At 43.4% G+C, this 27,193-nt stretch overlaps 1 long non-coding RNA gene across 1 annotated transcript in view; it reads right to left on the minus strand.

The window, feature by feature from the left end:
• The window catches only part of LOC112622211, a 36,650-nt gene extending 11,547 nt beyond the window's left edge, over positions 1-25,103 (minus strand). Inside the window, exon 1 of the long non-coding RNA XR_003118959.1 lies at positions 24,869-25,103. This is a non-coding gene — a long non-coding RNA (uncharacterized LOC112622211). The remainder of the gene's footprint in view (positions 1-24,868) is intronic.
• Between the last annotated feature and the right edge of the window lie 2,090 nt (positions 25,104-27,193).

Genomic DNA, 27,193 nt, shown 5'->3' on the forward strand with positions numbered 1-27,193 from the left:
TCATATCACTGGAACTCAGTCAAAATGTGGTGTCTTCTCCAATATTGTCCAACTAGAAGATGTGGGAATCCCACCTGATATAAGAACTAAGAAATATGACTACAAACAAACTAAAGGGAAAATAAGAGACGAACTTAAAGGAGTATATTTGGGAGTTTTACGGAAGTCATAACTGTATTGAGCTAATGTCATCCATATGTCCAAGGGAAAGTGAACCTAAATTTACAGGGCAACTTCTGTGGGCCAGGTTCCTTCACACATAATTTCAAGTCATGCTAAAATGAATGCATCCAAGGAAAATTTTATCATATACAACTTATGATAAGGAAACTTATGCTTAGGAAGATTAATTAGGAGGTTAAGGTCACCAAGCCTCTAGACTGTTTAGCCAGGACCCAACCCAGGTCTGGCTTCTGTTTGGTTTTGGAGTATGTGTTATCCCCACTCCATCATGCTGCCTCTCCAACCTGCAGCCCAGTGCCCAGGGAACAGGGGTCAGGCCAAGATCAGAACAGGCACTAGCACCAATAGGCCTGGCAAGGTGGGAAGTACAGGGAAGGGGTGACTCCAGCTTACTCTTCTCTCCCTCCCAGAGGGACCATCAGGGCCACTGGCATTGTGGGTGATAGAAGTTGTAAATAGGAGGTAAGGGACAGGGATGAGATCATCTCCATGTGAGTATATGATATGAGTGGCAGGCCAGAAGTTAACAGCCGCATCCAGGGAGCCAAGGATACAGTTCCCAGTAATGGGGCTTGTGTTCTGCTCTCAAGGCTGATGCAAGAAGATGGAAGTTGTACTCTCTGTTTCTCTACTTCAATAGAAAGTAAGCTAAAAAGAGAAACTGGGAGACAGAGGTTTACAGAAGGAAATTTATAATGGGGTCATATCAAGATAATTCAAGAGGGAAAATAAGACAAGGTGACTCCTTCCCCAAATTGGTGACACAACACTAATCACTGTCCCCACAGAGTGGCTGGGCCTGCCCCCAACTACAGGAGCTCAGCTGTCTCTACCCTCTGGGCGTAGACAGGAGGCAGTGGTCATGCTGCTGCAGCCTAATGATTTGAGATTAGAATTGCCCACTGCCCCGCTGCAGGGTGTGTGCTCAGCACACTTTGACAACTTCATTCTCTCTTCAGTCTTGAGAAAAAAATAACACTAAATAAGGAAGGTGAAGCTACAGAAAGTCCTGACTGTCAGAAAATGTTAAGATATCAGGGTGAGGAAAGACTTTAGAAATCATTCCAAATTTCATAATCAGGGTAAATCAATTGTAAGGGCCATTAAGGTTGTCAAGTGGCAGAACATGGATGCAAACCTAGGGCCCTTCACTCCTCCTCCAGTGCACTTTCCACCATGCCAGGAGGAAGGGTAAAGAGTAAAGGTGCCAGGGGAGGGGCTGAGGCTTGTCTCCTTCCACTTCTTTTCCTCACTGAAAATGTAGGATACAAATGGAGCCAAAAATTTAGGTCACTGAAAGCTACAGGTCTGCTCCAGATGGATCTATTCTTTTTCCTGGGTTCGGTGAAGTTATTTGGCCATGAAGCCCTAAGCCATGTATAATCATGACATTTTAAGAAATAGGAGCCAGGTATTAGAAGGTTCCGTTTTCTCTAAAAATAGTTCAAAGTATCTCAATGACGTTTAGGTATCAAAAAAATAAAAATACCCCAACTTTTAAGAGCATTATGAGTAGTAAAATAAATACTTATAGCAATGGGGGTTTCAGGACAATTAACCTCTTGAACATAAGTAGATATGCTCAAGAAGGCTATCCCAAGGACAGGGCTGCATGCACAAAGATAAGAGACCAAGTTAAGTTCCAGTCAAAACAGACAGCCCTATTTCCTTCCTAGTAGCATCTGTACAGCATAAATAGTGAATGAAGTCATGAAAAGATCCTCAAAGGTCTGTGTTAGAGCAACTGTGGTTAAAATAGGAGAGTAGGAAAAGTGAGATTCTCCCGTTAAGTTACTAATAATTCAGACTTAAGACTTTTTAGAAAGATGATCATCTTTTATTTCTTTCAGGAGCCATGGCTGTAGACCTGGAGAGAGGCCAAAAAACACCTAGGCTTTTTTCAAAGGTTGGGGTATCCACATCAGTCAGCAGTGGCTTCTGCAGCAGCAGCCACAGAAAGTGAGTAATGGAAATTAAAGGATAGAGATGTACAGGAAGTCCTCTTTCCTCACCCAGAGAAGGAAGAAAACAGCAAAAAAATAAGGTCAACCCCACAATCAAGGTAGAGCTGCTCTAAAATCTGAGGTAGCCAATGACCAACACAAACCACCTCGCCCTTCTGAGACTTAGCTCTCCTGTAAAGGAGAAACCACACTGACCCTGGATCAAAATCCCCAGACAGTAGAAGTGACCTTGGATTTCAAGAAGGAGCAAATTACCTCTGCTAATGCAGATAAAGAGGCCACCATTTTTGGTTTTCAGAATTTCACAGCGAAAATAGTCCCATTCTTTGGCCTCTATTAGCCAGAGGCCCAGATGACCCTGTGTCCCTGAGATTGGACATGGCTTTCCCATGGCCTCTTATGAGAACCTGCCCAGAAATAAGTGTTTTGTTGTTGTTGTTGTTTGTTTGTTTGTTTTTTAGACAGAGTTTCACTCTTGCTGCCCAGGCTGGAGTGCAATGATGCAATCTCGGCTCACTGCAACTTCCACCTCCTAGATTCAAGTGATTCTGTCTTAGCCTCCTGAGTAGCTGGAATTATAGGTGCCCACCACCACGCCCAGCTAATTTTGTATTTTTAGTAGAGACGGGGGTTTCACCATGTTGGCCAGCCTGGTCTTGAACTCCTGACCTTAGGTGATCTGTCCACCTTGGCCTCCCAAAGTGCTGGGATTTCAGGCATGGGCCACTGTGCCTGGCTGCAGTAAGTTTTTAATTACCAGAGTCAGTGGTTCCTATCATTGATTGAGCTTACTGATTGGACAATAAGAGGGTCATATGTGGCTGTCTCCGGCCATCACATTAAGGTGACACTTGAGCATGACATGAGGGCTGCATTCTCTACAATCAACTGGATTTGTCCCACTGCTTCCCAGCAAGAGCAGAAGCATGCTTGTGCCAGTTCCTAAACACCATCATTTCATTTTCAGCCCACATCCCTCCCCTGCTCAGATTTCCCACCATCTAAAGCAGCAATCCTCAAATGCTAGTGTGTACAAGGATCTAAGGCACTTGCTGAAAATGTAGATTCCTGCACCAACCCCAGAGAACCAGAAGCAACCCCTCTAGGGTAGAGCTTGAGAATTTGCTTTGAAAAAAGATCTTACATGTTTTTGGATAACACTTAAAGATGGTCCTAGAACAGTGCTTCTGGAAATTTTAATATGTAAGCAAATTAAGAGCAGCTTGTTAAAATGCAGACCTTTAAAAACTTTGTGCGGGCTTGAAATTCTGCACTCATATGTTCTCCCAGAGAAGCTGAAGCTGCTGGTTCTTTTGGCCATACTTTGTGTCACCAAAACCCAAAGGATTTCCAGCCTGTATCTGGGTCTAAGAGAGCAAAAATGTCACAAACACACATAGTTTTAACCTTCCCTGATTATCTGTGGACTAGAATCTCCTCCCTTACCTCCAGTCAGACAGGTCCCCATGGATGAGGGGGTACTGCTCTGCCTTGTATGTCCTCAGTTTCCCTCTATGGAACTCTGTTCTGATCTCAAGCTCCCACTAGACCTGCTATTAGAAGTGCTGAACACTGATTTTCTGTGAGTATAAAGTAGTTAAGAGAAAAAAGAAACATATGTGAGGCTGTAGAGTTTCCATCTGTAGACATCAAGAAATGAGTATGAACTGTTAGGCATTCCCCAAGATTGTTGTTCAAACATCCTCCCAAGTTTGAGACCTCAGATTCTTTCAGGTGATATTCATATCATTTACTCTTTTTTTTTGTTTTCTTTTAACTTAGAAAGTGAATTGCAGCAAGCTTTCTCCTGAAAGAACTGCAAAGATGAACCGTGACCTCTTTCTATATTCATAATTTTTGTCTTAGGGTTAAAAAGACTCCTCCAAGGACAGAAAATTGTACCTAATGATACAGCCTACGGCGCATGCTGTTCCTTTTGTCTACAGTACCTTCTACCTCTGGCTCACATGCATTCTGGTCACTGATGCACCTCCAGTTCTCACAGCTTAGTAAATTATGGTGTAGTGATCACGTCTATGTCCCTACTTCCCCAATCAAATTCTCTGAGCTATGCCAGGGTGAGGATCTGGCCCTTTTCATCTTGTAATTCCCAAAAGTCTGTGGTGGAGTGCAGAGATGACCACTAAATGAAGGAATCACTTGTACTGGTTGAAACAATATTAATAAATACCTTAGGCTCTGTGGTGAACACAGATCAGTAAATAAATGTTGGGCAATCTTCCAGACTCTCAGTGACCCACAGGATATTTGTTCCCCCATAGGGAGCACAGCTAGAGGTCCTTTACCTACCCTGCAGAGACACTGATTTGCATGGGGAGGCCTGGTGCAAGGCCTCTGCTGGGTATGAGCAGCAGTACACGCTTTTGAAGAAGCAGTACACGCCTTTGTGTGCTGTTCAGAACTTGGAGCTGGTTGGGGGCCTCCAATGCCCTGTGCTGACAAGCTGGCCTGGGGCTTCTCCTCGCTAGGGTCTTCTCTCAGTGTCTCAAGGTGTGCACATCTCTTTCTGGGCACACAGACATGGGCTAGACAAGCATCTCTCTCCTCTAAGGCTTGTCACCAAGCATTCCTTCCAGGGGGTGGGGTTTGGGAATTCCCACTTAATATAGCCCACCTTCTGTCATTTGATATTTTCTAACACTGGAGTGGTGGTTCCCAATCTCTTCACCATCAAGGAGGCTTAGTTTCTACCCTCTCTATTTTAATACGGTTTTAACTACCAAACAGAATCCTCTAAGTGATCATTTGTTTTCTTATACTGTTCATCAGACAGATGTAAAGAAATAAGTGAGATATTGAGATCCTAGTCTGGGCTAGCTGAGTTATGGGGGCTGCTAAAACTCTAGTAATAGGAACAGCTGTCTGCCTTCCATTCTCCTGCTATGGCAGACACTTATTTCCTTTAGAATCAGACCCCCGAGATACACGATTCATAACCTTATGGCTAGAAATAAGAGGACATGATCATTCTACAGGTCCCTTGCTCTCTTGAATTACCTCTCCTGGGCCCATTAAGAACAGGCACATGAAGAAAGAAATCCAGGGTTGAGCCACAATCGCACAAAAATCTGTCCACAGATAACACCTCAAGGAGGTAGGGCCTGCCCACCTGAGTCACTGTTGTCAACATAATGCAACCTAACCATCCTGTTTTGCATTTAGCTATTCAAGACTTTTATAACCAGTCCCTGTGGTATGGGTTCTGTTTTCCCAATTGTACCCCGACTGAATCACTGGGTATCATGTCAGAGGAGTGGGACCTACTTAACCTCTTTTCCCTGGTGTCCTGGAGCCCAGGGGCTCCTATGTGGTGATGGGTGCCAGATACCTTTCCTCAACTAGGAAATAGGGGTCCAAATTTCCATAATATGTACAGATTGATTTCTTTAAAACTTATTTGTTGTCAAAATACAAATACCCTGGGCTTAGGAAGAAATTAATACTTACCAAGACTATGTCAAATAAAAACAACTACCACTAACTGAAACTGCTTAGTTATCAGATATATTATACATATTACTCTATGTAATCCTCCCAACAAAATGATATCAGCTAAGAGATGAGAAACTGGTGCCCACACCAGTGAAGCCCCATGGCATAAGTCACACAGGCAGGAAATGGTAAAGCAAAAATCCACACCTAGGTCTTCCTGGGCTTTGCCACAATGCACACTGGCTTCTTCACTGTGGATATTGCCTGACAGAATGAGTCTCAAGTAATTACAAGGATTCATCAGAAGGGAAAAGCTGACATGACCAGAACTAGAACACAGCCCAGGGAATGCAAATCTGGGTAGATCATGGTACTCGAAGCCCAAGGATCATTTGAAAGAGGTCAAAAAAAAAAAAAAAAAAAGGAGCAAAACGCACAAGTGAAATGGAGGTAAAACTTAACTATAGCTTAATTTTTACTTCAAAGACTGCTCAGCTCATTTTGGGAATGTGAGGGGAATTAAGAAGATTCTGGATAGGTTTGTAGAAGAGGCAAGGTGTGTGTGGTATATGTGGGGACAAGGGGAGCAATTATATCCTAGACCGTATCCAATAATTTTCTGGGACGAAAGAGAGCAAATGTAGACGTGAGGAAGTAGTAGCTTGAGTGGTGTCAGGTGCCATAAAGGAGACCAAGGGAAAAACCTCTGATGACCATGGGGATAGTGTAAATTGAGTAGCAAAAGAAAGGAGGACTACAGAAGTTCAAGAATGATGAGAATTGAGGAAATGAAGACAAACACAGACAACTTCACTGCAGCAAAAGAGAAGATGGTGTTACACAGGTAAACAGGATCAAGAAATGGCTTCTTTTTTTTTTTAATTCGGAGTCTCGCTCTGTCACCAGGCTGGAGTGCAGTGGCGTGATCTCAGTTCATTGCAACCCCCGACTCCCTGGTTCAAGTCTCCTGCCTCAGCCTCCGGAGTAGCTGGGATTACAGGCATGCGCCACCATGCCTGGCTAATTTTTGTATTTTTAGTAGTGATAGGGTTTTGTCATGTTGGTTAGCATGGTCTTGATCTCCTGACCTCATGATCTGCCCGCCTCAGCCTCCCAAAGTGCTGGGATTACAGGCGTAAGCTACCACCCCGGCCTGGCTTTTTTTTTTTTTTTTTTTTAATGGAGTCTAGCTCTATTGCTCAGGCTGGAGTGCAGCAGTGCAATCTCAGCTCACTGCAATCTCTTGCCTCTCAGGTTCAAGCAAGTCTCCTGCCTCAGCCTCCTGAGTAGCTGGGACCACTGGCATACACCACCGCACCAGCTAATTTTTGTATTTTTAGTAGAGATGGGGGTTTTGCCAATTGGCCAGGCTGGTATCAAACTCCTGACCTCAGGTGATCCACCCGCCTTGGTTTCCCAAAGTGCTGGGATTACAGACATCAGCCATCGTGCCTGGCCAAGAAATGACTTTTAAAAATGCTGATTTGAAAGCAAAAGAGAAGGAAATGGAGAGAGATTTATGATTTTAAGAAAAAAGAGGAATATGAAAATATCCAACTTAAAAAGAGTTATGATCAAAACTATAGTTGGTGTGGAATAGGCTGTTTTCCTAGAGAAATATTTTGGAATCATTTGTCTGTCTTCCCAGATATGGGCTCAGCTTCCTATAACAAGAGATCATGTTGGTCTTGATTACCCTATATCCATGGGAACTAGCACAATGTCTAACACAGAACCTTAATAAAACTTGTTTCTTAGGAACTCTTTCAATATTTGGAAAGTGAACTCTTAATGGGTATCTTCAATGCTCCACGCCCTTCCTCTATTGCAGAGCTATAGGGTAATTTCCATGAGGAGTTTGTAAAGATCTGGGTTTCTGAAGAAGGTGCTGTCTCAGGTCAACAAAACAGAAGGATCAACTTTGCTCTTTTCACCAGCCAAAGGGCAGATTCTAGAAAGATGGTTTTAAACCTTCTCTTTCTGCATTTGTAAGTGCACAAAGATCCCATGCCTTTATTTCTCTAGAACTGGTTTTTCTTCCTCACAAGTCTCTAATCTATAACCTTAGTCCAGTCCAATGGACAAGACCATGAGGAACCTCAAACGCCTTTCCAAAGAGATTTAGATTTTACTCAAGAGGTGAAGGGGAATCATTAAAGATGAGTAGGGGAATACTACAGTCAGAGTTTTTTGTTAGAATATCACTGAGGAGGCCAAAGACTGGCAGTGTGACAAGGGAGTGAGACCAAATGCTCAGATAAAGGTAGGGAGGCAATTGTTATAGTCCAGAACTGAAACAGGACAGTGGAAGTGGAAATGGAGGGAGGGGACAACAAAGACATGTTTAGAGATATCAGAAATTGACAATTAAAATAGGCATACAGGAAGGGAAAACATATCTCATTAATTAACAAAGCACTGGCATACTGGATACCAACAGCAAATAGCTAAGAAATTGCTGTGTGTGTGTGTGTTTTTCTTAAGGGAAAAAAATGAGGATAAAGGGAAAAGAAAGTGATGTTACTAGCCCTCCATGTAATCTCCAAATATCTCTTCCCAGTAGTTCCATAACTGAAAGGTCAGGATCTCCATTCACGGATCTTTCTGTGGTGCTCTAAAGGGGCAGACTGAGGACTTTAAGGGCTATCACTTTCAGGTGGCTTTCTAAGCACGAGAATTCGTGGGATGAGGAGGACATGGTTATTCTTTACAGATTTACTGAAGTGAATCTGGGGGCTGCTTGATGACAACACCGTGTCGATCACAGAGATAACAAAGGGGCTGAGTGTAAGATAATGGAGTTCCTGAAACCCCTATGATGAATATGTCCACCCTTCCTTTTCATCAACTGCTGGTCCCTATCTTATCCTTCTCCTATCCCAACACCATTATTCCTAAATCAGAGCTCAGGCTTGCCAGCACCTCTAGGAGTAAATCACAAGACTGAGACCAGAGCAACAAGCAAAGCAGAGATAAATGACTCAATAAGACAGCCACAGGAGGCAGGGCAAGGTGGCTCACGCTTGTAATCCCAGCACTTTGGGAGGCCGAGGCAGGCAGATCACGTGGTCAAGAGATTGAAACCATCCTGGCTAACACGGTGAAACCCTAGCTCTACTAAAAATACAAAAATTAGCTGGGCATGGTGGCATGTGCCTGTAGTCCCAGTTACTGGGAGGCAGAGGCAGGAGACTCACTTGAACCTAGGGCGTGGAGGATGCAGTGAGCCGAGATCATGCCACTGCACTACAGCCTGGTGACAGAGTAAGACTCTGTCTGAAAAAAAAAAAAAAAAAAAAAGCCAAAGGAAAGGGACTAGAAGAGAGAGAAATACAAAAGAATAGAAAATCTGGGCCAGGTGTGGTGGCTCATGCCTGTAATCCTAGCACTTTGGGAGGCTGAGGCAGACAGATTGCCTGAACTCAGGAGTTCGAGACCAACCCAGGCAACATGGCAAAACCCCATACAAATACAAATACAAAACATTAGCTGGGCATGGTGGTGCATACCTATAGTCCTAGCTACTTGGGAGGCTGAGGCATGAGAATCACTTGAACGTGGGAGGCGGCGGAGGTTGCAGTGAGCCGAGAATTCGCCACTGCACCACTGCATTCCAGTCTGGGCAACAGAACAAGGCTCTGTCTAAAAATCAAATCAAATCAAATCAAACTCTATCACCATCACCTGGGTAGTTCCTTCAATTCTCCTATGACTTCCAATAAGTCATTAGCAGGTCACCTATCATCTCTTTAATTTCTTCAAAAACAAAATCTCAAACTTGCATTTGGGAAACTGAGAAAATTTCAGGAAACACAGAAACACGTCTTCAGGACCTTGGACAGCAGGAAACAACAAAAAAAAGGGCCCCCGGCCCCAGCCCAAAGCAGGACACTCACACCAGCAAGACTGCTGAGGAAATGTGACATCTCAACATGCTGATGAGGGAAAGAACGAATAAAGGGCCATACAGTCATCAATGGAGAGTGTTCAGGGGAGGTATGAAGACTCAGGCTACAACAGTCAAGAGGACCCCTGGGCCCTACAGAATGCCTAGTCCGACTTCCTAATACTCTAAGCCAGAGAAGGACATTCTCTACACCTACATTACAGCCAACTTCCCTCTTCAGACATTGATTTTTAAAAGAATATATAGAATAGAATATTGAGACTTTTTCAAATTCCTTAGGGAAAAATGCATAAAAACAGAACTTGCAGTTCATGGATCTAGAAATAGCCTTACAAATGATAAAGAAAATTTCACAAAGGTAAAATATCTCACCAAGGTAGAGTAACACAAGAGCTGTTGACCCAGGATTAGTCCTTGGACAGTTTTTTTAAATTTATAGTTGGTGAGTGGCTAAAAATCTGGATGATTCTTCTAGCTCTGCCACACACCAGATGTGTGACCTTTGGCAAATTACTCAATCATGCTGGGTTCCTTCTTTGAACTGAGCCCCCACCTCCACCCCATGTGTTAGGCACTGTTAGGGAATGAAAAACAAAATCAATCTCCATGCTAAAGTAGCTCTCCAGTGTAGCACAGTTCAGACATGAAAATATCAATAATCCAACAATACTAGTTAAACATATAAAAGTAGTATAGAGAAAAACATTAACAACCTGACGTTTAGAGCAAGATTAGGAGGGCTTCACAATATAAGCAAAGGGAAATCCAGGAAGAAGAAAGTAAAAGCATCAAGCGGTGCAACAGGGCATTAGATTTAGGAAACCATCAATAACTTAGTTTTGATGGATGGCAATGGTGGGGAGAGATACAGGGTAATGAAACCTATCATATACTGATGTTGTGGAAGTCAAATGAAACAAGTCACTATAGATAATCATTAGCTACTATTATGCCAACAGCTATCCCTATGAGAAAAAAATTGCTTAATTTAATATTTATAGAAAACCTATTTGCTCACTATACTAGGGGCAGCTCCTTTCGGTCCCTTCCTAAAGAAATAGAGCCAGTTTGAAAAACAGGGAAATCAAGTTCCATACTTTCCTAGTCTATGAAACACCAGTCAAGAGGTAAAAGTGCTTCCTCTATCCATATCCTGATTCTTCCACTGAAATGTCAATTAGTGGAGCACATCTTTTACTTGTGTGATTTGAAAACAAGGCTTTGCCTATAGACCAGGGTATGCAAGGGATCACCTCTGGGACGATCTCATGGCACTGAGCACTCAAGCAAGGTGGTAACGTAAGAGTCAGACTTGATAAAGTCCATTTCCCAGGACCACTTGACAATAACGGCACAGAAAAGTGGTCTGAGGAATAATCTTCATGCTATTACCATTTTCAGCCTCTTGTGCTTAATACTAATTTTCTTAGTTTCCTATAATTAGATATGTACACATGAGCTAGTAGCAGCCACAGTCCTACAATCTGACTAGTTCATGCCCAACTCCATGCCTGCATCAGGGACATCTGGCTATTGTAGTGTCACAGAAAGTCTCTTCTCTGGTGAAGAGTATCTAGAGACACCCATGAATTTTAATATCTATACCCTGTACTGGTTTGAACAGTGTCCCCCAAACTCAGGTCCACCCAGAACCTCAGAATGTAATCTTATTTGGAAATAGGGTCTTTGAAGATACAATCAAGTTAAGATGAGGTCATACTGAATTAAAGGTGGACCCTTAATTCAACAACTAGTTTCCCTGTAAGAGGGAAACTTGGATGCAGAGAGACACACCCACAGAGATGGAGGGAGAGATTGGAGTGATGAGTCTACAAGCCAAAGAATGCCAAAGATTGCCGGCAAATGCCAAAAGCTGGGAGAGAGGCATGAAACAGATGCTCCCTCAGACCCTCCAGGAGGAACCAACCTGGCTGACACTGATTTCAGACTTCTGGCCTCCAGAATTTTGAGAGAATACATTTCTGTTGTTTTAAACCACCCAGTTTTTGGTAGCTTGTTAAAGCAGTCCTAGGAAATGAATGTATACCACCACCACTCCACAGTACATCTATTTGCCTTCTATGTGCCCAACTTTTTTATCTTCTCAGAGGATGGTTATAAACCCTAGTTATTGTATCAACACACGGGAAGGGACACTGAGCAGAACAGCAGGAGAATGAACAATTAGTATCAGATTAGCAACTTCACAGGTAAGGTAAAGGGCATGAGAATTTACTTCTGAAGGCTCTATAATATGACACTCTTTAAAAACCTTGTGGTTTTTGTATATACATCTATGCGTTCTTTGATATGCTTCCTTTGAAAAGGCAGAGCCTAATTCCCCTCCCTTTGAGTGTGGTCAGTGCTCGATGACTTGCTTCTAACAAACAGAAGTGATAGATGTGAATTAGGTCATTAAAAACACTGTAGCTTTCTCCCTGCTCTCGCTCTTAAATCACTTGCTCTGGAGGATGCTAACAGCCATGCCATGAAGACACTCTAAAAGGAGATTTATGTGACAGGAAACACACCTGCTGCCTCAGGCACACCCAGCACACTGCCAGGCACATGAGTGAACCACCTTGGAAGAGGATCCTCCAGCCCTGCTCACACTTTCAGAACTGCAGCCCCAGCTGATATCGACTGGAACCACATTAGACTCTGAGCCAGAGCCACTCAGCTATGCCATTTCCAGATTCCTAACCATGCAAACTGTGAGACAAGTTTATTGTTTTCAACCATTAATCTTTGGAGAAAAACAGGGCAACAGATAACTAACACAAGAACCTTTAACATAGTCTTCAAGTCCCTGTAAGTACTCTTCCTGCCTACAAGATACCCACTATGTGATTTCTTCCTGCCTCTAACATACCTCTGGAACAAGTGCAATTCCAATTCCCTTAATCCAAGCTACAGCATAGAATTCACAGGACCTATGCCTTTGTCCTCCTCCAGCTCAGACACTGACGTCCATATCATGAATGCGCTAAGAAAGGGAGAATCATGAGTGGAATCCAGTATCAGTAGCTGGGAGCAAAGGACACTTGAGGTAAGGGTCCTCGGGTTTTTCACTGTGCCTGTGAAAAAAATTAAAGTAGGAAAGAAAATTTAATCATTTAAAACAAACATTCATTGAGTATATTCAGTGGCAAGCATAGTACCAGACAGCAGGCATAAAAATGGTCCCTGCTTAGAAATTCACAGGAATGACAAATAGGTTTTGTAACAGAAGCTACTGCTTAAATAGGTTTTGTAACAGAAGCTACCATTTATATTCCCTTAGACCAAGATCTGGCTACAGAATTTGTGAATCCCTGTGCAAAACAAAAACGTGGGGTCCCTTGTTCAAGAATTTCAAGCGGATAGCAGTAGCCCAGGAAACCAACTCCACAGGTATATGCCCATGGAGCTAGCCCTGCCTCAGGCATTCACCGCTGTGTGAAGGCTACTAACTGCTCTTTCAGTAAACTTTTTTCTGGCTGACTGGGATGCTTAATTTGCACCAAAGGAAAGCTTAATATCCCTGAAAGCAGCACTCAACCAACGGCAAAATGGCAGTTGGCAAATAAATGCTCCAGCTTCTTCCCCCCTTGGATGGTATAACTGAGAACTATTCCAGTGTTGAGTTTTTCAGTGGGATTGAGATACACATGTCCACAGTGTAACTGGGAGATTTCTTAAAATCACCTCTAAAATAAACTACTTATACTCACATTCTTATCTCACAGTCTGCTTCTTGGTAAACCCAAACCATGACATCTTTCATCTTTTGAGCCAACTCTAACTTGGAATACAGTACAGTGAAAAAAATCTAAAGCTGCATCTCATTCAACAGGAATGAATGTAATATAGTAACACTGGTCCTCACCATGGCAAGGAAAGTGGTGGCTCTTCAAATCTGAATGATGAAAGACCTGTGTTTGGACTTTGAGACAAAAAGCTGTTAATGAAGGCTGTTAACCAGCAGTTACAGTGTCTTATTCGTTTTAGAGTTACTTCTTTCCATAATGTACAAGTGGATCAAAGGGTGGCAAGACTGAAGGTAGGAAAACCAATTAGGAAGTGAGAAACTCGCAACTGGTAAATAGGACAGGATATCTACCTGAATGACCACCCACATCATTGACCAAAATGGAGAAAGCACACTAAGTTATCAAGAATAAATCAATCTGTGTTGCATAAGTGGCCACAAGTACTGGGATCACCTACCCATTGAGCCCCTAAATTTAACTAGCAAGGAGTGGGAAATAAAGAAGGCCAAGGGACCAATGATGAGCACCGGGAACTGATGGCTCTTTTTGATACTAAGACCAAATTAGGAACGCGAAGCACTGACAATGCTGCCCCATCCACCACTGATTTTTACCAAGGAGTACTTAGCAAAATCAAAAGAAGAACTTGTATCCTAAAGATGGTATCACAATGGGCCTACTGAAAACTAAATCTTATGACTTCTTAGGAATTTAGAGATGATCACTCCACGAGACACTGAAATAGTGTCTAGCTTGGCAAGGTAGAAGTCTGTTTCTCTGACATGTGATGGTCTTGTTGTAAGTAGTCCTGGACTAAAATGCTGTCAGCAACATAGACTTCCTCAGTGTTCCTGCTCTGGAACTCCCAAGGCAGTGGTTCCCAAACTCTGCTGCACACTGAAATCACTTGATTTTTTAAAACAATGATATCTGGCTTCCACCCTGAGACATTCTCATTTGATTGGTACACATGGTGTGACCTGGGAACTGGGATTTTTAAAGTTCCCCAGGTAATTCTAACATGCAGCAAAGTCTGGAGATGACTACCCTAAGGAACTGGGCCCACCACATGGTCTGACAGGGCTTACCGCCATACCTGCACTGCACTCCAAACAGTGGGACAAAGCAAGGGGCATGAACCAGAAGCTGCACACACCATCTCTGCTCACCCTCACTGGCCAGTCACATGGCCATACCTGGTTGCATGAGATTCTGAAAAATGTAACTTGTATTCATCCAGCCATGTGCCCAGCTAAAAATTTTTATTCAGCAAGAAGAGGAAGGCAGGTATTGGAAGATAACCAGCAATCTCTCCCACCCCGACACTTGTCTTTTTCAAACAGAAGCAGCCCAATGTGGCAAAAGTACTGATCCTTAGATTTGGAGACAAAACTCAACAACGGGCTTCTCTGACTTTTGTCAGACATCTTACACATCACATGTAGATATAGTCAGAGACTGTAACGAATCATTGCCAGTGGGAGGAAGATACAAGCTTGGAGATATGCATCAGAATGACTACCCATGCAAATTCCTGAATTTGAGTGAGGTGTTGGAGGAATAAATTGTTCTATGGGACAAAATCAGGTGCAATATCAAAATTCCATGTACCCACTCAGTTGACTGAATACAGTGAAACATTTCCAGTACAACAATATAGGAAAACCTCAAATAATGGAGTATTCTCGAAATTCCACTAAACACATCATCTCTGGCCTGAAACTATCTTGTTAAACTACTTGTTGAGACTCTTCAGTCTAGATTTGCTTGGTGCTGCCTTTGCATTCAAGTCCTGTTTTCCAGAAGAAATACAGACATAATCCAATTGTAATTTCATCACCATGCATCTTGGATGCTGCAGTTAGCCTAAATAAAATATACTAATCATATGAGTGACAGTGATTTTTTTTAATCATAAAAAGTATTATCAAGCTCTTTATAAATAACTTTCATATTACAAATATGGCATTAACTAAACCATTGCTTTACAGAAAATCACTTTTATGACACTAGTATTATACACTGTTTAAAAGTTTAAAAAGGTAATTTGTTTGAAGTCACATAACTAGTAAATTACTAGTTATAACTTAAGAATAAATTGAATTAAGTTATAACTAGTAAAGGACTAAACTTCTAGACTTGAACTTCTGATGGTCTGACTTCAAAAATCTCTTATTTTTAAAATTATAGCATGGAGCACCGTGTATATCATGATATAGCTATATTACTTTTCAGGGTTTTCATATCTAAGTAATTTTCTCCTCCTGTTCCACTTCCACCCTCCCATTCACTCTCTTCTCTCCTAGTAGACAAAGTCCTTACCTGTCTGCCAGTCCCCAACCCCATGCATGCATTACCTCATGGAAGGACGGAAGGCGGGCAGGGAAGAGAGGACCTCCTAGCCCGCCACCTTCCAACACACCTCTGCAAAGCCCAGGCCCTTTCAGGCACCCCAGTCACAGCCACACCAAGCTTCTAGCTACTGCTCAGCACACACTTACACCTGGTTTCCCTGTACTTCTCATTTGTAGTTTTGGTTTTTAGTCTAGTTCAGACATTCCTTCAATTCACATTAAGTATCCATTTCCTCTCTGATAGTCTTGTCTCTGGTCCCTTTTTTTATCTTATCCATTTGGACTTCTATTCCTAAGCAAAATATTCTAAATTCTATTTTCATACTCTTACTCCTTAGCTCAGATCACCAGAAGTTCCCTACTATCAATACAAATTGGAAAATCTCTGGTGTGATTATGAGATCATTCAGTATTTTCTTTGACACTATTAAACAACATTGAGTTTGCCTAACGTCAGTACTAAAGGCCAGGTTGTAAAATAGTAAAACCTGCAGCAGTCTCTAAGGCAAGTAGCTGTTTATTATAGTAGTTATGCGTTGGGGAAAGGAAGATTTAAAAAATCTTCTAAGGAACATTTTTATAGATCTGTTTACTTAAGTAAAGCATATACAGGAAGATGCAGGAATCATAACAAATGCTTATGAGGCAAAACTAAATGCACTGTACTACTACATCCAGATTCACATACAAAGGACAAAGAGCCTATATCCAGACTGTATGTGTCTGTTTTCGCACTGCTATAAAGAAATACCTGAGACTGGGTAGTTCAGTTTATAAAGAAAAGAGGTTTAATTGGCTCACGGTTCTGCGACCTATACAGGAAGCACAGTAGCTTCTGCTTCTGAGGAGGCCTCAGGAAATTTACAATCATGGCCAAAGGTGAACAGAAAGCAGGCACATCTTAAATGACAGAAGTAGGACAAAGAGAGAGAGCGGGGAGGTGCTATACATTTAAGCAACCAGATCTCACAAGAACTCACTATCACAAGAACAGCACCAAGGGGAAAATCCACCCCCAAGATTCAGTCACCTCCCACCAGGCCCCACTTCCAACATTGGGGATTTTAATTCGACAGGAGATTTGGGAAGGGACACAAATCCGTATTACAGACTGTATGAAGAATCCCTCCAGTCCAGGCGTAGTGGCTCATGCCTGTAATCCCAGGGCTCTGGGACGCCAAGGTAGGAAGAGTGCTTGAGGCCAGGAGTTTGACACCAGCCTGGGCAACATAGTAAGACTCTGTCTCTACAAAAGGAAAAAAAAAAAAGGAACGCCTCCAGGTACAGGGGATGCTGGATACAGAGTCAAGGGTGATTATTCCCCAGTTTTAAGATTTAATGTCTGCCCTCTTAGGCTTTGGACTTGCTTGGGGCTTGTTAACCCTTTCTTTTGGCTTACTTTTCCCTTTTCAAATGGGAATGTGTATCCTATGCCCATCCTGCCATTGTACCTTAGAAGTAGATAACTTGTTTTGATTTCACAGATGGAACTTTGGACTTCTGAGGTGATGCTGAAACAAGTTAGGACCTTGTGGACATGGGGATTAAATAAATGTAGTTGTATGTAAGAAGAACATGGGTTTGGGGGACCACAGGCAGAATGCAATGGTTTGAATGTCTGTTCCTTCCAAAACTCATGTTGAAACTTAACCTTCAATGTGGCAGTATTGACAGGTGGGGTCTTTAAGAGATGTTCATGGATTAATGGGTTATCATGGGAGTTAGACCAGTGGCTTTATAAGAGGAAAAGAGACTTCAGCCAGCTTGCTCTGCTCCTTTGCCATGTGATGCCCCGTACCACCTCAGGATTCTGCAGAGTTCCCATGGGTAAGGAGGCTCTGACTAGATGCATCCCCTTGACCTTGGACTTCCCAGCCTCCGGAACTGTCAGAAATGAATGTTATTTTTTTTCTAAAAAATAAACAAAAAACTCCTTCATAAGAAAAAGGTTGATGACTCAATGGAAAAATGTGAGCAGAAGAGATGTTTCAGAATAGAGAATACCAAATGGCCTATAAACATAGGACAGTATATACTATCTTATTTGTAATCATAGAAAATACTCAGTAAAAATGGCCAAAATTCAAGTCTGAAAACACCAAGAACTGAGAGAATGTGAAGCAATGGGGACTCTGCGCTGCTTGGAGGAGCTGCTGTGAGCCGACACTAGGGAGAATGAATGGATCTGGGAACAGAGATTAACATGTAAATAGTTCTCTTTGACAGTGAAAGGGTCTGTTCAGGTGTAAGTAGTTCTGAGTCTTACAAAGGAGGGCAAGAAAAAACAACAGTTCCCCTTGGTGGGTGTAGATCTCAGGCAGATAAAGAAACTTCAACTTATTTGAGAGAGGAGGTAGGGGATGGGGAGGTCCCAGAGAACTTTGGGTTTCTTCAGTTCACTATGCCACAGCACCATATTTCTGAGTATGAGTTCTGAGCCCCACAAACAGCACTTAACCATAGACATAGTGATGTAAGTATAAAATATACACTAGGTTTCAAAGACTTAGTATACAAAAGAACATAAAATATCTTATTTGTAATTGTTTAAAATTGATTACATGTTAAAATGATAATACTTTAAATATAATGGGTTAAGTTGGTAAAATAAAATATATTATTAAAGTTAATTTTACCTGTTTTTCTTTACCTTTTTAAACGCAGCTATAATTAGAAAACCTAAAATCATACAAGCAGCTTGCATTATATTTCCTTTTCTGAGACAGTCTCGCTGTCACCCAGGTCGGAGTACAGTCGCGCAATCTGGGCTTACCGCAACCTCTGCCTCCTGGGTTCAAGTGATTCTCCTGCCTCAGCCTCCCAAGTAGCTGGAATGAATTACAGGCTTAAGCCACCAGGCCTGGCTAATTTTTTTGTATTTTTAGTAGAGATGGGGTTTTGCCATGTTGGCCAGGCTGGTCTCAAACCCCTGACCTCAAGTGATCAACCTACCTTGGCCTCCCAAAGTGCTGGCATTACAGATGTGAGCCACCGCACCTGGCTCGCTTCCATTGTATTTCTATTGGACAGCACTGCTCTGGAGAAAAATTAAGATTCTCCTTTTATATGATATTTTTAAAAACAAATATTTAAATGTAAGGAATAAAAAATATTGTAAGAAAACCCAAGAAAGCAAATTAGAATCTGGAGGTTAGGATGGATTTCTTAATGAGGACAAGTAGGGGGGTGTGTGTGTGTGTTTGCATGCATGGACACACGGATAGGGCAAGCACACATGCATGTGTGCAAATGTATGCAGACTGATAAAATCAACAATCCAACACGAAAAATGGTCAAAGGATAGAATTGAAAATGCACAGAAAAACAAATCTGAATGGCAAACAGTAACATAATCAAAATTACTAAAGGAAGAGAAAACATAATTAAAAGTAACTAAGACTTCTCTTTACTGGCTGGAAAAAATAACATAAATAATATGTATCTTTGCTGGGCAAGTGGGAAGGGGGCAGGATCATACATTGTTGTAAGGAAGTGTAAAAGTTAACAGCCTACTGAGAAAGCAATATGGCAACATCCATCAAATTAGAAATATGCCATATCCTTCAACCCAGAAACCTTTTTCACAAAAATCTACCAGCACATGACATGTCTTCAGAAAGGTATTATTGTAGTACTGTGTAGCAGAAAAAAGAGGCAACTAAGTATCAATAGGAAATGAAGGAAATAAAAGTAGGAAATGAAGTAAATGCCTATCTACTGACAAAAGGTTAAAAAAATTACCTGCAAAACAAGATCTGCTATGGAATTATTAAGGATTATAAATAAAAATATTAGCAAATTTTTTTTTTTTTGAGACGGAGTCTCGCTCTGTCGCCCAGGCTGGAGTGCAGTGGCCTTATCTCAGATCACTGCAAGCTCCGCCTCCCGGGTTTACACCATTCTCCTGCCTCAGTCTCCCGAGTAGCTGGGACTACAGGCGCCCGCCACCTCGCCCGGCTAGGTTTTTTTTTTTTTGTATTTTTTAGTAGAGACGGGGTTTCACCGGGTTAGCCAGGATGGTCTCGATCTCCTGACCTTGTGATCCACCCGTCTCGGCCTCCTAAAGTGCTGGGATTACAGGATTGAGCCACCACGCCCGGCCACAAATTTTTAAAAATATGAAAATATCAGCAATAGCACCACTGTAGGAAAACAGACTACAGTAGTTCCCTCTTATTCTTGGGAGATATGTTCCAAGATCCCTGGATGTCTGAAACCACTGATAGTACTGAACCCGACTGCTGTCAATAGGAACTTTTTTTGGTGATGTTTCCCACCCACAATTTTAATGACTTTTCTATCTTAACTAAGTGCTTAACATGCACTGTGGCTGCAACTTTTTCATTTTGAAGTGTGACAGCAAAACTAGCAAAAATTTCTTTTTCCTTTATAATTTCGGGGATAGAAGATTTGTTCTGACCACGGATCTTAGCAAACTCAGCATTTTAAAAATTTCCTTATTAAGTCAAGAACTTTTACCTTTTCACTTAAAAGAAGCACTTTATGGTTTCTCTTTTGTATATCCAAGTTGCCACCATTAGTACTCTTGCACTTTGGGGCCACTATCATGTAAAATAAGGGTTCCATGAATATAAGCACTGTGATACTTAGGCAGTAAAACTGATAACCAAGAAGGCTATTAAGTGACTAATAGGCAGGTTGTATATACAGTGTGGATACTGGGCAAAGGGATGATGCAAATCCTGGGGAGGGATGGAGTGGTATGGCATGAGATTTAATCATGTTCATCAGAATGGTGCGGTGTGCAATTTAAAACAGGAATTGTTTAGGTGCCCATTTAAAACTCAGAAATTATTTCTGATATTTTCCACTTAAAATGTTCAGATTGTGGTTGCCAAGAGTAATGAAACCTTGAGAAATGAAACCGAGGATAAGGCGAGGACTACTGTATTTCATGATATGCTGGTGTGGATCAAAATAGGTGCAACCTTACTGAGGCAAGGAAAATCACCTGTTGACCACTGAATAGGCCCCACAGACAAAAGCTCCTTATCTGAGGAATTTCGAGGGGAACAAAGACTACCTGGTGACCACCGAATGGGCCAGACTGAGGCGAAACTCCTTTTCTGGGAATTCAGAAGTAATTAAACTTTCCTAGTATCTAAAGTCTGGTTCCAGGCCTCTTTCAACTTTTACAAGTAACTAAAATTTCCATATATCTCTGAAATGCCGTGCCAAAACTCATTTTACTATCCTAAGCTCCTGCCTTAAGGTTCATAAATACCTCTAAAGAAAAATCCAACGCCTGGCGCAGTGGCTCACACCTGTAATCCCAGCACTTTGGGAGGTGGAGGCGGGCGGATCACGAGGTCAGGAGATCGAGACCATCTTGGCTAACACGGTGAAACCCCGTCTCTACTAAAAATGCAAAAAAAAATTAGCCAAGTGTGGTGGCGGGCACCTGTAGTCCCAGCTACTCGGGAGGCTAAGGCAGGAGCATGGCGTGAACCCGGGAGGCGGAGCTTGCAGTGAGCCGAGATCGTGCCACTGCCGCCAGCCTAGGTGACAGAGCGAGATTCCGTTTCAAAAAAAAAAAAAAGAAAAAAAGAAAAATCCATGGCAGCATACTCAGTCCTCTTGCTGAGACGCGCCACTACACTCTTCTGCAGTGTTCTGTTACCGCCTAAGGGGTTCACCTTGCCCCTGCCTAGACAGAGTCAATTCTTCGAGACAGGGGAATTGTGATAGAGAAAGTGCAATTCACGCAGAACCAGCAGTGTGGGAGACCAGACTCCCTGAGCATGGGGGCGCAGAGTTTTAAAAGATAACTTGGTGGGTGGGGGTAAGTCAGTGAGCCAGGAGTGCTGATTGGTCAGGGATGAAATCACAGAGAGTCAAAACCGTCTTCCTGCACTGAGTCAGTTCCTGGGTAGGGGCCACAAGATCAGATTAGCCACTTTGGGCAGCCAAGGTGGGTGGATCACCGGAAGTCGGGAATTGGAGACCAGCCTGGCCAACATTATGAAACCCTGTCTCTACTAAAAATACAAAAATAAAAATAAAAAAATAAAATTAGCCAGGCGTGGTGGCAGGTGCCTGTAATCCCAGCTACTCAAAATTTTGGCTGAGACAGGAGAATCACTTGAACCTGGGAGGCAGAGGTTGCAGTGAGCTGAGATCGTGCCATTTACACTCCAGCCTGGGCGACAAGAGCAAGACTCCGTCTCAAAAAGAAAAAAAAAAAAGATGAGCCAGTTTATTGATCTGGGTAGTGCCAGCTGACCCATCAAGTACAGGGTCTGCAAAATACCTCAAGCACTGATGACAGGAGCAGTTTAGGGAGGGTCAGAATCTTGTAGCCTCCAGCTGCATGATTCCTAAACCAAAAATTCTAATCTTGTGGCTAATGTTAGTCTAGTCCTCAGGTAAGAAGGAAGTCTGCTTTGGGAAAGGGCTGTTATCCTCTTTGTTTAAACTATAAACTAAGTTTCTCCCAAAGTTAGTTCAGCCTATGCCCAGGAATGAACAAAAACAGCTTGGAGGTTAGAAGCAAGATGGAGTTGGTTAAGTTAGAGCTCTTTCACTGTCTCGGTCATCATTTTGCAAAGGCGGTTTCAGTTCTTCCTCTCTAATAAACTTTCCTTTTTTCAAACCTACACTGTTTGTATGTATGGTAAATTCATTTTACCAACCTGTGAGTTGACCACTTCCCGGTGCCACGGCTCTGACACCTTGCCAGGCACTTACGGAAAGATAATTGTAAGAATCTAATAGAATTTTAAATTTCCATGCCTTCCAACCCAGCAGTCAAACTTCCAGGAATTTATCCTACTAATATAATGGCACGACGATCTAAAGATATATTTGCAAGGATGTTCTCCACAGCCTTTATTTAATAAGATGTGGAAAGAACCTTAAATGTCTACTCAAAATTGTTGAATAAATCACGTCTACAAAATGAATAATGCGGACTTGAAAAAGAGTGAGGTAGCTCTATGTCACCAAACTGGAACAATGAAAGATAGCCACTATAAAGTATAAAAAGCAAGCTGAAGACTGTCTCTATGTTTGAAATTTTTCATAATAAAAAAATGAAAAAAAAATGGAGGACGATTAGATATATTGCCTTTTCATGAGTAAGAATCTCACAAGTCTTGGACAATTAAACCCCGCCTTCATCCCTCCCATCTCATCATATCTGACCTCAACCAGTTTCCTACCTACACTGCTTATATGCCCATTTGCTCTATATGACTCAGTCATTTCAAGATTGCTTCTGTTTTCCCTTCTTGATGTAAAAACAGTATTAAAAATGTATATTTAAAATTCGTTTAATTACATCCCATTATTACAGTTCATTTTTGCATATTCCTGTGTTGAAAATCCTTTGGTATAAATCAACATCCAAACTCAGTGTTATTCCACTTTTCTTGAACTGTAATCCTTTTTAAACAAGGAATATAGCCTTCCTTGTTTAGAGAATGTAAGCACATTCATAAATCTTGGCAACTTTGAAAGGCCATAACAAATTTGTGGTAAGAACTCAGATCCCCTTTATTACTGTAGTAAATAGGCAGATGAAATTAAGAGATTATAGTTTGTTTTCACTTTCCCAATTACTATCGCTTGAAAAATACTGGATATTTCATTACTATCCTATTGGGAGTCGGCAAACTACGGTCTACTACCTGTGTTGGTATGAGTCAAAACCTAAGAACGGTTTTTACATTTTTAAATGATTGGGGAGGGAGGGCCAGAATCCAAGGGGAGTATTTCATGACATTTGAAAACGTTATTAAATTCAAATTTTAGCATCCATAATAAAGTTTTATTGGAACACAGCCATGCTCATTTGGCTTTTGTTTTTGGAGACAGAGTATGGCTGTTGCCCAGGCTGGAGGGCGGTGGCCCGATCTCGGCTCACTGCAACCTCTGCCTCCTGCGTTCAAGCGATTCTCACGCCTCAGCCTCCCAAGCGCTGGGATTACAGGTGCGCGCCACACGCCCGGCTAATTTTTGTATTTTTAGTAGAGACAGCGTTTCGCTATGTTGGCCAGGCTGGTCTCAAACTCCTGACCTCAGGTGATCCACCCGCCTCGGTCTCCCAAAGTGCTAGGATTACAGGCGTGAGCCACCGCGCCCAGCCTTCATTTACTATTGTCTAATGATGTTTTCATACTACAAGAAGAAAGTTCAGTATGGACCACAAAGCCAAAAAGATGTCCTCTCTGGCTCTACAGCAAAGATTTGCCAAGCCCTGTTATATACTATTTGCGCTTCATAATTTTATAGTTTTACCTAGGCAGTCTCCATTTTTTCCTTCCATATTCAGCGTAAAATCCCCTTAATATCAGTCTCTAGGCAAGCTCATTCTTCATAATCCTTAGAATTGGACCTCCTCTTGTTAATTTCCTTAGTCTAATCACAATCCTCCTGGTTATTTACAAACCGAACGCCAGAAAGGAGGGTTATCAACATCTTAAGCGCCACAAATTAACAAATCAAAACCAAATCTCACTCTCCCTCCGAAGCCAAGGCTAAGGAGGCTCACTGCCCAGTTAGTGGCTTTCAAACTACCCATACAAGTGAGGCATCTTGTGAATTAGAACAAGTGCTGCTGCTAAAATCCCTAATGGATACATAGCAACGTGAAAAAAGGTATCAAATGTAATTTTCTCAAATTTAATCTTCAATTGTTGGCACAAAAAAAGGAACAGTAAAGGTAGACAACTGTAATTAGCATGTGTGATTCCAAATCTTTATACCTTAGATACTGGATATTTTCTGCAAGTAAATAGTTTCTGGCTTCCAAGATGAGAGGTTAAATAATGCAGGGTGTTTGTAAACAGCAGCACAACTTACACCGGAAATTAGGGCACTTTCTCACCAAGGAGAGTACATCAAAATTTGCTCATGTCTTTCAATCAATGTTCTCCAGGACTAGTGCTGGGGGCGGGGAGGCAGAGCAAGCTATCTTTTCTACCAGCCGTGTCACACCCCTCCTAGCACTAAACCCTCCTCCTCAGCCTCTTCACACCTCTACCCACTACTAACCCCTCCCCAGCCCCATCACCGCTTCCCGGGCCCCTGACACCTCTCCCAGCATACTCTTCCCGGCCTCATCACCTCACCCACTTCCTCCAAAATCACAAGACCTGCTAAGCTTCCAGCAGCAAGCGCGCAAAGCAGGGAGGCTGTAATGCAAAAGTCCGCAGTCCCTACACAAACACTATCTGCTCCTGCGGAGAAACTCAAGTCACAGCCCCAGAAGAAAGAACAGGCCTGGGCTCTCACCCAGTTAACGAGCGTTTATCCAGCGCACGTGTTGCGGTCGGACCCCATGCGAAGGAGCTAAGGACACAAAGGTGAGCAGCAGAGTCGCGGTTCCAGCTCTCTCCTGGCCCCCACTCCAGCGGGGTAGGTAGACAATTCCGGTAAACTTCGCCAAGCAGGGGCAGGACAAAGAGTATTTGAAGTCTACCCGGGGGACAACTTACCTAATCCTTGAATGTTAAAAGGCTAAAACTCCACTAGTCGGAAGTGACGTGCCAGCTGAGCCCCGCAGGTCCGCCACGTAATTGGCCGCCGCCACAGCTAGCCACCCTCTCCCCGGACTGGCCCGAAGAGAGGAAAAGTGTGGAAGTCCACAAGCCGCCCTCGCCCCGCCCTCTTCGTCGACTTTCAGCTGCACCGGGGAGCGGCGGCGCCTGGCCAGAGCCGGGGCCTGGAGCCTGGACGGGACAGCCTCGCCGGCCGGGGCGCCCGTCCAGCGCCCTGCGGGCCATGGGCTTCAGCGCTCGAGCACGCGCATGCGCGGGCCTCTATCTCCAGAGGATTCCTCGGGTCACCTGGACGCCAGCATCTCAGCCACCTGCCCCTCTGGGTCCCTTCTTGTCCTTGATTCCTCCTGCTGGTTCTCATCGCCAGCCCTCCTCCACCTCCTCCTTCCGCAGCCACCGCTAGACCCCGCCGCTGCCGCCTGCCGACACCCCAGCTTCCACTGACACGAGCCTCGGCGCGGCTTCCGCTTCCGGCGAGTATTGTGTGTCGCGCCGCGGGGCGGGGGCGAGGGGAGGAGGAAGGAGGGAGGCAGCGCTCCGGCGGCTCCGCGCCCCGCACTCCCGGACCCGAAGCCGGGAAGGTAGGTGCTGTCCCGCCGCCGCGCCCGAGCCTGGGGCCTGCCCCCGCCGGCCGGCTCCGCAAGTCGCGTCCCAGCGCCCCGCGACTGCGTCACCGGCCCCCCGCACGTAACCACAGCTGCCTCCGCCCGCCTCGGGCCCGGGCGGACGTTTTGCCGCCCCGGCGACGTCAGCGCGTCCGGCGTTGCTTGGCTACCCCGCCGTTCCCCCGTCCCGCTGCTGCTCACCTCCCCGGGTGAAACTCTGACGCAGTCACCGCGGGTCTCAGCTGCGTCATAGCGGCGGGCATCCCACCTTCACGTCACACCTCTTCCTCACCTGGACACGCATCCCTCCCTACCCTGCTAGCCACGACGTTTCCTCTTTCCCCTCTCCAATCCCCCTGCCCCATATCTGGCGGAAGAAGATGGAGACGGGGGTGGGACAGAGTTGTGGACAACCTCTCAGGAGAGGGTCGCAAGGTGGGACCCTGAACAGTGGTTGAAACAAAATGAGATCGTCCCTGAAGTTTGCCCTTCAGCTGAGACACAAGGAGTAGAGGGAGACGAAGGACTAACCCAGAGGCACTCAAGGTCTCACTATGACTGTAGTTTAGAGTCCTCTCCATTTTTCCCTAACCCTTTCCCCATTTCTTTCACCACTTCTTTGCCAGTCTAGATCTGTCCTGGTGCCTTACTGTGCATACAGTTCTACTCATCTCAGGTGAGGGGACCACCTAATTTGTAAAAGACTGAGGAAGGGGTAGGGTCACCGCAAGTCAAAGTTGGATTCCCACAGGTAGAGAGAAATCATCTGAACTTCTCTCCTATTGCTGACAGAGAAAATTCAAGTCCAAAGAAGTTATCAGCTCCTACTCCAAACACATTTGTGTGTGCCAACAATATATACAGGAACAATTGCTGTTAACCTACCTCATTACATGGCCACTTATCTCTCAGCACATAGATCTACCAAATTTCCTTTCTTCCAGTAGGTCCCTAGAGAAGGATGGGGGTCAGGAGGAGAAAGGGTTATGGGGATAGATACATCAACTTACCCATGGCTAAAAGTATCGACGTTTTAAGATGGAGTGGGGGACCAGCGTTGTGTTTTATAAATCTCTCTTATGCATTTCCAATTCTTCTGAGGCTGCACTTGAGGGAGATCTCATTGCCTCTTTTCTGTCTCTTAATTCCCAACCACTCCAGAACCTATTAGTTGGAGACACAGTATGCCCAGGATGTTAGTTATCAATAGCTATATTGAAAGATTCCAGTCACTATAAATAGACTTGTTCTCTTTACAAGAAGTTGTTGGCCTGAGCTCAGTAATGTACTATTTAATATAGTTGCCATAATTTATCAGTTTTCAGCAGTTCTGAGTGTCCAAATGAACACAATAGAAATGGAATGTTGCATGAAATATGTCATTCCAAGAAGAGAGCAGACTTCCTTTAGGCTAGTCTGATGGATAAAAGGAAGAATAATTTCAGATTTTCCTG

Source organism: Theropithecus gelada, chromosome 4 (assembly GCF_003255815.1).
Source record: "Theropithecus gelada isolate Dixy chromosome 4, Tgel_1.0, whole genome shotgun sequence".
In the NCBI taxonomy this organism is placed as follows: domain Eukaryota; kingdom Metazoa; phylum Chordata; class Mammalia; order Primates; family Cercopithecidae; genus Theropithecus; species Theropithecus gelada.